Source organism: Arvicola amphibius, chromosome 11, assembly GCF_903992535.2.
Source record: "Arvicola amphibius chromosome 11, mArvAmp1.2, whole genome shotgun sequence".
Taxonomy (NCBI): domain Eukaryota; kingdom Metazoa; phylum Chordata; class Mammalia; order Rodentia; family Cricetidae; genus Arvicola; species Arvicola amphibius.
Window position 1 is genome coordinate 54,045,431 of NC_052057.2, and position 6,903 is coordinate 54,052,333.

Here is a 6,903-nt window from a genome sequence, read left to right on the forward strand (position 1 = left end):
GGCAACATAACTTGAGCATCCTGCTTTTTTATTATTAGATCTCAAATCTACAAATGAGTAAAGGAAATAAAATGCAAGAGAAGAAAACACTATTTATTCTCAGACTGCTTCTCTAGTAATTTGTTCTTCATAGTCTAGAAGGAAACAAAACACCCTGCAGCACTTCCCTGTGAGTTCAATTCCCTCCAGACCCAACATGAAAATGCCTCTGGATTTATCTTTTTAGAATGAGATCCCAAAAATCTTTCAAGAAACAAAGGACTTTTTAGCCTGTACCCATACATCACACTCCACAGCTCCTCTCATAACTCATTACTGCTCACACATCATCTCTATCTCTATTTCACTACTAGAATTACCTATTTTACCAGTCTCAGGAACCCTTTCACTCTAGTCATCTTGACACATGTTGTCAATCCTTTTCAGAGATGAAGTAAGCAAAATGTAGCAGAAATGTATAATGGGAAATGGGATGGTTTATTCAGATTTGTCAGTTTGTCAGGATCTAGTGTACCTAGGAAACAAGTGTCTGAGAATGGCTGTGCGGGATTATCTAGGTTCTAGATTAAGTTATTTGTGGTGGGAGACCTACCCACTCTAGGCCAGACCAGTCCACAAGTTGGGCTTCCATACTGAATGAAAAAGAAAAAGCTGAACACTGATTATCTCTTTCTTCTTCTTGACAGCAGACTGCACATGTAATATAGCCAGCTGCCTCCTGCTCCTGCTGTCATGACCTACATACCATGATGGATGACATCATCAAAATAAGAAACTCCTTCCTAAGGTTCTTTTGTTACTGAGTTTTATCACAGTAACAAAAAATAATTAACACAGAAGATTACACAGTGTTATAAATAATAAAATTCTAATATATGCTTTATCACAATTGACTCTTATGTATAATACACTGAATAGAGTGTGTGTACTGCCCAAGGAGGGCAGAAGAGGGTAGATGAGCACATCAAATCCCCTGGAACTAGAGTCATATAAGACAGTTTTGTATTGCCACATGGATGCTGTGAATCAAACCTAGGACTTCTGTAAGAAACAGTCTGTGCTCTTAACTACTGAGGTATCTCTCCCTCCCATATTGACAGATTTCTTAATGATGAATATTGTATTAGTACACTAATATAATCAAAGACAGAGCTGTTTACAGACAATTTAAAGTATATGTAAGAATTAAGCCTAAATATGTGTAGCTGAACTTCCAACATGATAGACTTTTTTAGCCTGTAAATGAATGAAATATGTTAATGAAAGAAAGAAAGAAGGAAAGAAAGAAAGAAGGAAAGATGGAGTAAGGAAGATAATGAGGGAGAAAGAGAAGGAGGAATGTTGGAAGTGAAAAAGGAAAAAAGGGAGAAGAACATAGGCATTGCCATGCAAATTTCTGGTTCTGACAAATGCTGGAAGTTGGTGCATAAGCCTAGGATGGGTTGCAACTATGATTTCAAAAAGAAAAGGCATATTTTAGAGTTGTTCACCTAATGTAGGCTTAGAATCTGTAATATGCAGATGTTCTGCTTAACACAAAGAAGAAGATACTTAAAATCTGGATACTCTAAAATCCCAAAACTCACACATTCAATTTTTAATACTGACAATCTAGAATTCTAACATTTTAAGGGCATGTAAGTTATGAGTCAAGAAGTTTTAAAGTATGTCTTCTTTGCAGATTTGTTTTGTTAGAAACTTTAATACTGTGTAAATAAAAAGTGCCTTCTTTGCTTCTATTCCACAAACTATGCAGCAGAACTTTAAATCTTTTATAGTAATAAGAGGTACATTGTATATATCCACAGCTATCTAAATGGGATCATTTTTAAATTGTGGTCATTGGAACACATTTATATTCATCTTAGTTTTCCAGAATACTAAGAAATGCATGGTATTCTCATTGATGACACACATTCCATAAAACTTTGTCATTCTACCTTAATTAAGACTGAATTAATGAACACTTACAAAATTTTGCCATAGTTGAATCACCAATTCCAATCAAGCATGACTGAAATAGAATTAGCTCATTCTGAATGCATACCCAAATATACACATACACACACACACAAACAAACATTACAGACATACACAAAGAAAAGAGACTTAGAACCTCAATCACTTATAATATTGAGGAAACAATGCATTGCAGAAATGCCAAATCCAGGTAGGATTTAAATCTAAGATCACCCCCCTTTGTTTTAGATTCGGTTATGAAACTTCTTTCCTTTCAGAATTTTCTTATAAGAAAGTTCTGAACACTGAAATATAAAACTGGCTTACATTATACAATGCTGGAAGATAGGTTTGCATCCAGAGATAAATTTCTTGCTGGTCTGAATTGGTAGATCGAGGGGATCTAACATGAACCCAAGCTTCCATGCTAATACTTACTCATGCAGATCATTTAGGAAGAACTCATCCCCATTACCAGAGCATCAGATTTGAGATTTTGAAAGGTGCACTGACTCATCTGAACTTAACAAAAGCAGAATGAAAAAGAAGATGTAAAATTTTTATCTCCAAATATATCTATTCTACTGCATAATAGATGCTTCTTTTGAATAATAAATTTAAGAAAGAATAAAAGACAATTGAAAACCCTGGCTGTTACTGTCTACATTAGTATTACTTGAGCAGGTCACGGTTCTCATCAATAAACCTCTGAGATTCATGGAAACTCTCATTTGGAAGGTTGTAGCAAATGACCATTGTTCATTGTGAAAACTTTAAGAGAGCACAAAAATAATTTTACAGTTAAAGACATTGCAATGCTTTCATCAAAATCCTCTTTTATGTCTTAAAAAAATAAACTCTTAATTTCATTTCTCGTTGTGACAAACTGTCTGACAAAGGCAACTTAGGAAAAGAAATATCACAGTTTGAGAACACAATCCAGCATGGTCAAGCAGGTAGGAGGGAAGGTCATAGTGAATCCATAAGAAGCAGGAAAGATGAATGCTGGGGCTTATCTCACCTCTTTTAACAGATAGAGGTGTCCATATTTGGGTTATTTCTTCCTACCTCAAGTCACCCAAATGTGGAAATTATCTCAGTGCTCATTTTCTTACATCTACTCACATTGACAACCAATATTAACCATTAAATTTTTAGGCCAACTTTCCATGGTCTCACACAAGCATGGACTCCTAACATCCCAATTCCTCATTAAAAGACTTTAGAGAATCTTATTAAATATATAAAGAGTTCCCTGCTCTGAGATGTCACCACAATTGACAAAGTAGCATTGATATTACAGAAAACACCAACTAGAACTGAATCTTTAGTAAGTTATTTTGATGTCATATTGAAGGAAACAAAAACTGGCTTGAACTAAATTAGAAATAAACACAAGTGCATTTCATATTGAATTTGAGTTGCAGGAGCTATTTGTCTTCCAACATTGTCCCAGTATTAATACTTTCATGGTGAAATTGCTAATTCCCTACTCCAAACAAAATTCTAAAATCTGAAGAATCAGTGTTCTACATATCTTACCTAGAGCTTTTAAAATCTATGCACTACATTCACCATTTGTGATGCTATAACATGTCATTGTCAGCCAAGTTCAGAGAAACCAGTTTGGTCACAAGCTCCATCAGTCCCAGTCCAGTTGGCCTTGGTGAGCTCCCATTAGATCAGTCCCATTGTCCCAGTGAGTGGACGCACCCCTCGCAGTCCTGACTTCCTTGGTCATGTTCTCCCTCCTTCTGCTCTTCATTTGGGCCTTGGGAGCTCAGTCCAGTGCTCCAATGTGGGTCTCTGTCTCTATCTCCATCCATCACCAGATAAAGGTTCTATGGTGGTATTCAAGATATTCACCATTGTGGTTATAGTATAGGGTGAGTTCAGGCACACTCTCCTCAGCTGCTCAAGGTGCAAGCTGGAGACATTTCTTTGGACACCTGTGAACCCCTCTAGAGTCCAGTCTCTTGCCAACCTTCACTGAGAAGCCAAGGACAATGGCACTGGGTTTTGATTCTACCGCATGTACTGGCTTTGTGGGAACCTAGTCTGTTTGGATCCTCACCTTCCTAGACCTGCATGGAGGGGGGAGGACCTTGGACTTCCCACAGGGCAAGGAACCCTGACTGCTCCTTGGACTGGAGAGGGAGGGGGAAGGAAAATAGGGGGAAGGGAAATGGGAGGAGGTGAAAATTTGTGAAAATTATATAATTTAATACAAAAAAACATGTCATTGCTCCCCATGTGCTCTCTAGTCTCTGTGATAGGAACAAGGTTGAGAGCACAGAGAGCAACCACAGATCTTTAGCCAACCTCATGCCCCTGGCTCTCCAGCTTTACCTACCTACTTTGTAGATCAGAGCTAACATTTTTCTAGATAAATGTTAAAGTGATTTTACTACTTTTACTATAGATATGTCTGCACATGCAATACATTTTAAAGTGATGTCTAGCCTTTAGAAAACCAAAGCACATTCTTTTTGTTTCTTTCCTATAGCTTTCTATTACACTGAATATGGTTTTTCCAAGATTTATCTCTTGTGAAAAACTAATTGGTTTTATTCCTATCTGTTACTTTTGTAGTGTTTTTTAATATACTGGGTGAAAAGGGGAGACATTTTTGTTAAGTTTGAAGACAGAAATTATTGTTAGTGATAAAGGACAGCCTGGTCCTTCCTCCACACCTTCATTTCTCATTTCTGCTGAAAAAGGAGGGCACCTATGCAAGATCACAGCAGGGAAGATGGAGGGAAAAGATCTTTACTGCTCTGTGGTCACAGTGATGGGCATGGGCTGTGGATTGAGAGTTCTCTTTCCACTGACCCATCATCATCTATCATAATAGGGAACAGACCATATGGGGCTCCTTGGTTTCTTGGAGAATAGTCTGTGGTGCTGGGTGCTCTGTGACCTCAGCAGCACTGCCATTGCCTATGAAGAGGAGGTACACCAAATATATGGTTTCCTGTTTCTGATTTCTGTGTTTTTCATTGCCCTTCACTTTTGTGCAAAAAAAATCTATTACTGGATCACTAGTTTATAAAACATAACCTGGAACAAATGGACAGGGACATTCACTGAAACCAAGTTGTAAGGAAACAGAAGAACTGTGGGAAGACAATATTACAGGATGGCAAATTTCTTGCAAGGAGATTAAATACTAGCCTTAATCATATTAGGAAAACAGAATGTCAATAGATATTTCACAATTCTGTGATATGAGGTCTTCAGTCACTGTGTCTAAAGAATAAAGAAAAGTGTGAGGCATCCAAGGACTAGAAGAACTAAGGACTGTCAGCTACATACTGAATTGCAATCAATGTGTTTACCCTCTTTCCCAGAGAAATTTATATTGCCTGTGTTTTCTCTCTCCTTGTGTCTCCCTATAAAGACTTCATGAAAGAAGAAGAGAAAAGAAGAAGTGGATAAATAACTTTTGGAGTAAAAATAAAGACTTCAGAAAGATCAAAGGAGAAGGCATAGACATCAGGTTTTCCCCAAGACTTGGAAATCGAGCTGCAGAAACTGGAGATTAGGTAATGCAGAAAGAAAGCTCTTACTATTTGGGAACAATGCCTAAAGTTAAGGAAGTGAGGAGGTCCTGGTTCTGCTGCACAAAATATACATCACTTCTGATTCCAGAGTTCAGTCTGTCCTGACCCTGACCTCTGACTCAGAGTCTGTTTACATCTTAGTATTCTTTACTGGAAATCCTTGGTTGAACTAGAGAAGACACATCAAAGTCCTGATATCAACTGCTATTTTCTCTGTGTCCACTTGTGTTTGAGCTCACAGTTGCCTGGCTACATGTATGGGTGCAATTCCCTTCAAGTAATTCAATTTTTTGTCTTTATGACTGACTGTCCTTTTGCCTTCCTCTCCTATTACTAATTGTGACTCCAGAAAGAGAATTTATTATGTAATCTTCCTGTTAATTTGGGAGCTTAGGCCCCAGGTCTTCTCATCTATCCTAGCCCCTGACCCTGAGAGTTAGCACTCTAAACATCAAATCCCAGCAGGCCAGCTCCTGACCTCCTTCCTGAGGTCAGGAATATTTTAAGTGAACTCCCAAAAGAGGAACACATGGTCTGTTTTTCTTCCTCCTGGTAGTCGTGTTTGCATGGCCTTCCCATTCCCCCTTGGGACCACCCAAGAGTGCAGAACTCCCATTAAACCTGGATATCTCTTAATTTGGCTTGTTTTGATTTGGTTTGATTGGGAATTTGCATCAGCGAAGAGCTCACGTTAGGAAATATTCCTAACATCTTGGGGTCCCACCAAGTAAGGGTAGGTCCTTTCCACATGGCAGACCATGTGTTAAAAGCCCCCTAGTCTACAATCTGAGTTCTCTATGCCACACTTAAAGCAGCTTCTGGGTACATTGGCTTCGTCTTGGTAAGTCCTTTTACTTGTCTATGCTATAGGATTTTAGGGGGACCCATTCATACACATTTTTGTCATTTTTCGGATTCCTGTCCAAGTCGCAGCCCACACAAAGGGTTCGATTCCCAGCAGCAGTCAGACGGGCAAGACTGGGCTTGGCTGAGGTGGAAATCTGTTTTGGGACACCAGACATTCAATTTCTATGGCCCCATTTGGACCTAAGAGCCATTTTGGCAGATGCACTGGAGTGGACTTAGGTCATGTAGTTGAGCATAGACTTTAAATGGGCACTTACAGTTCAAAGCTGGTTGCCCTTGTAATGCCTCTTACAAAAATTCTTTTTAAATTGAGCCTGTCTGATACAATCTATCCAAAATGGCTAATTTCCCTATGAACTAAGTATTCAGCTTACCACCCTCTGGAATCTAAATTGTTTTTTTGTTGCTGTAAGAACAAATGGACAGAGCTTACAAATGTTCATGGTTTTGGGGCTCTGTGCTCTCACCACCACTAGTAGCCAGTGACTCCCAGCACCATGCTTCCAGAGGCACT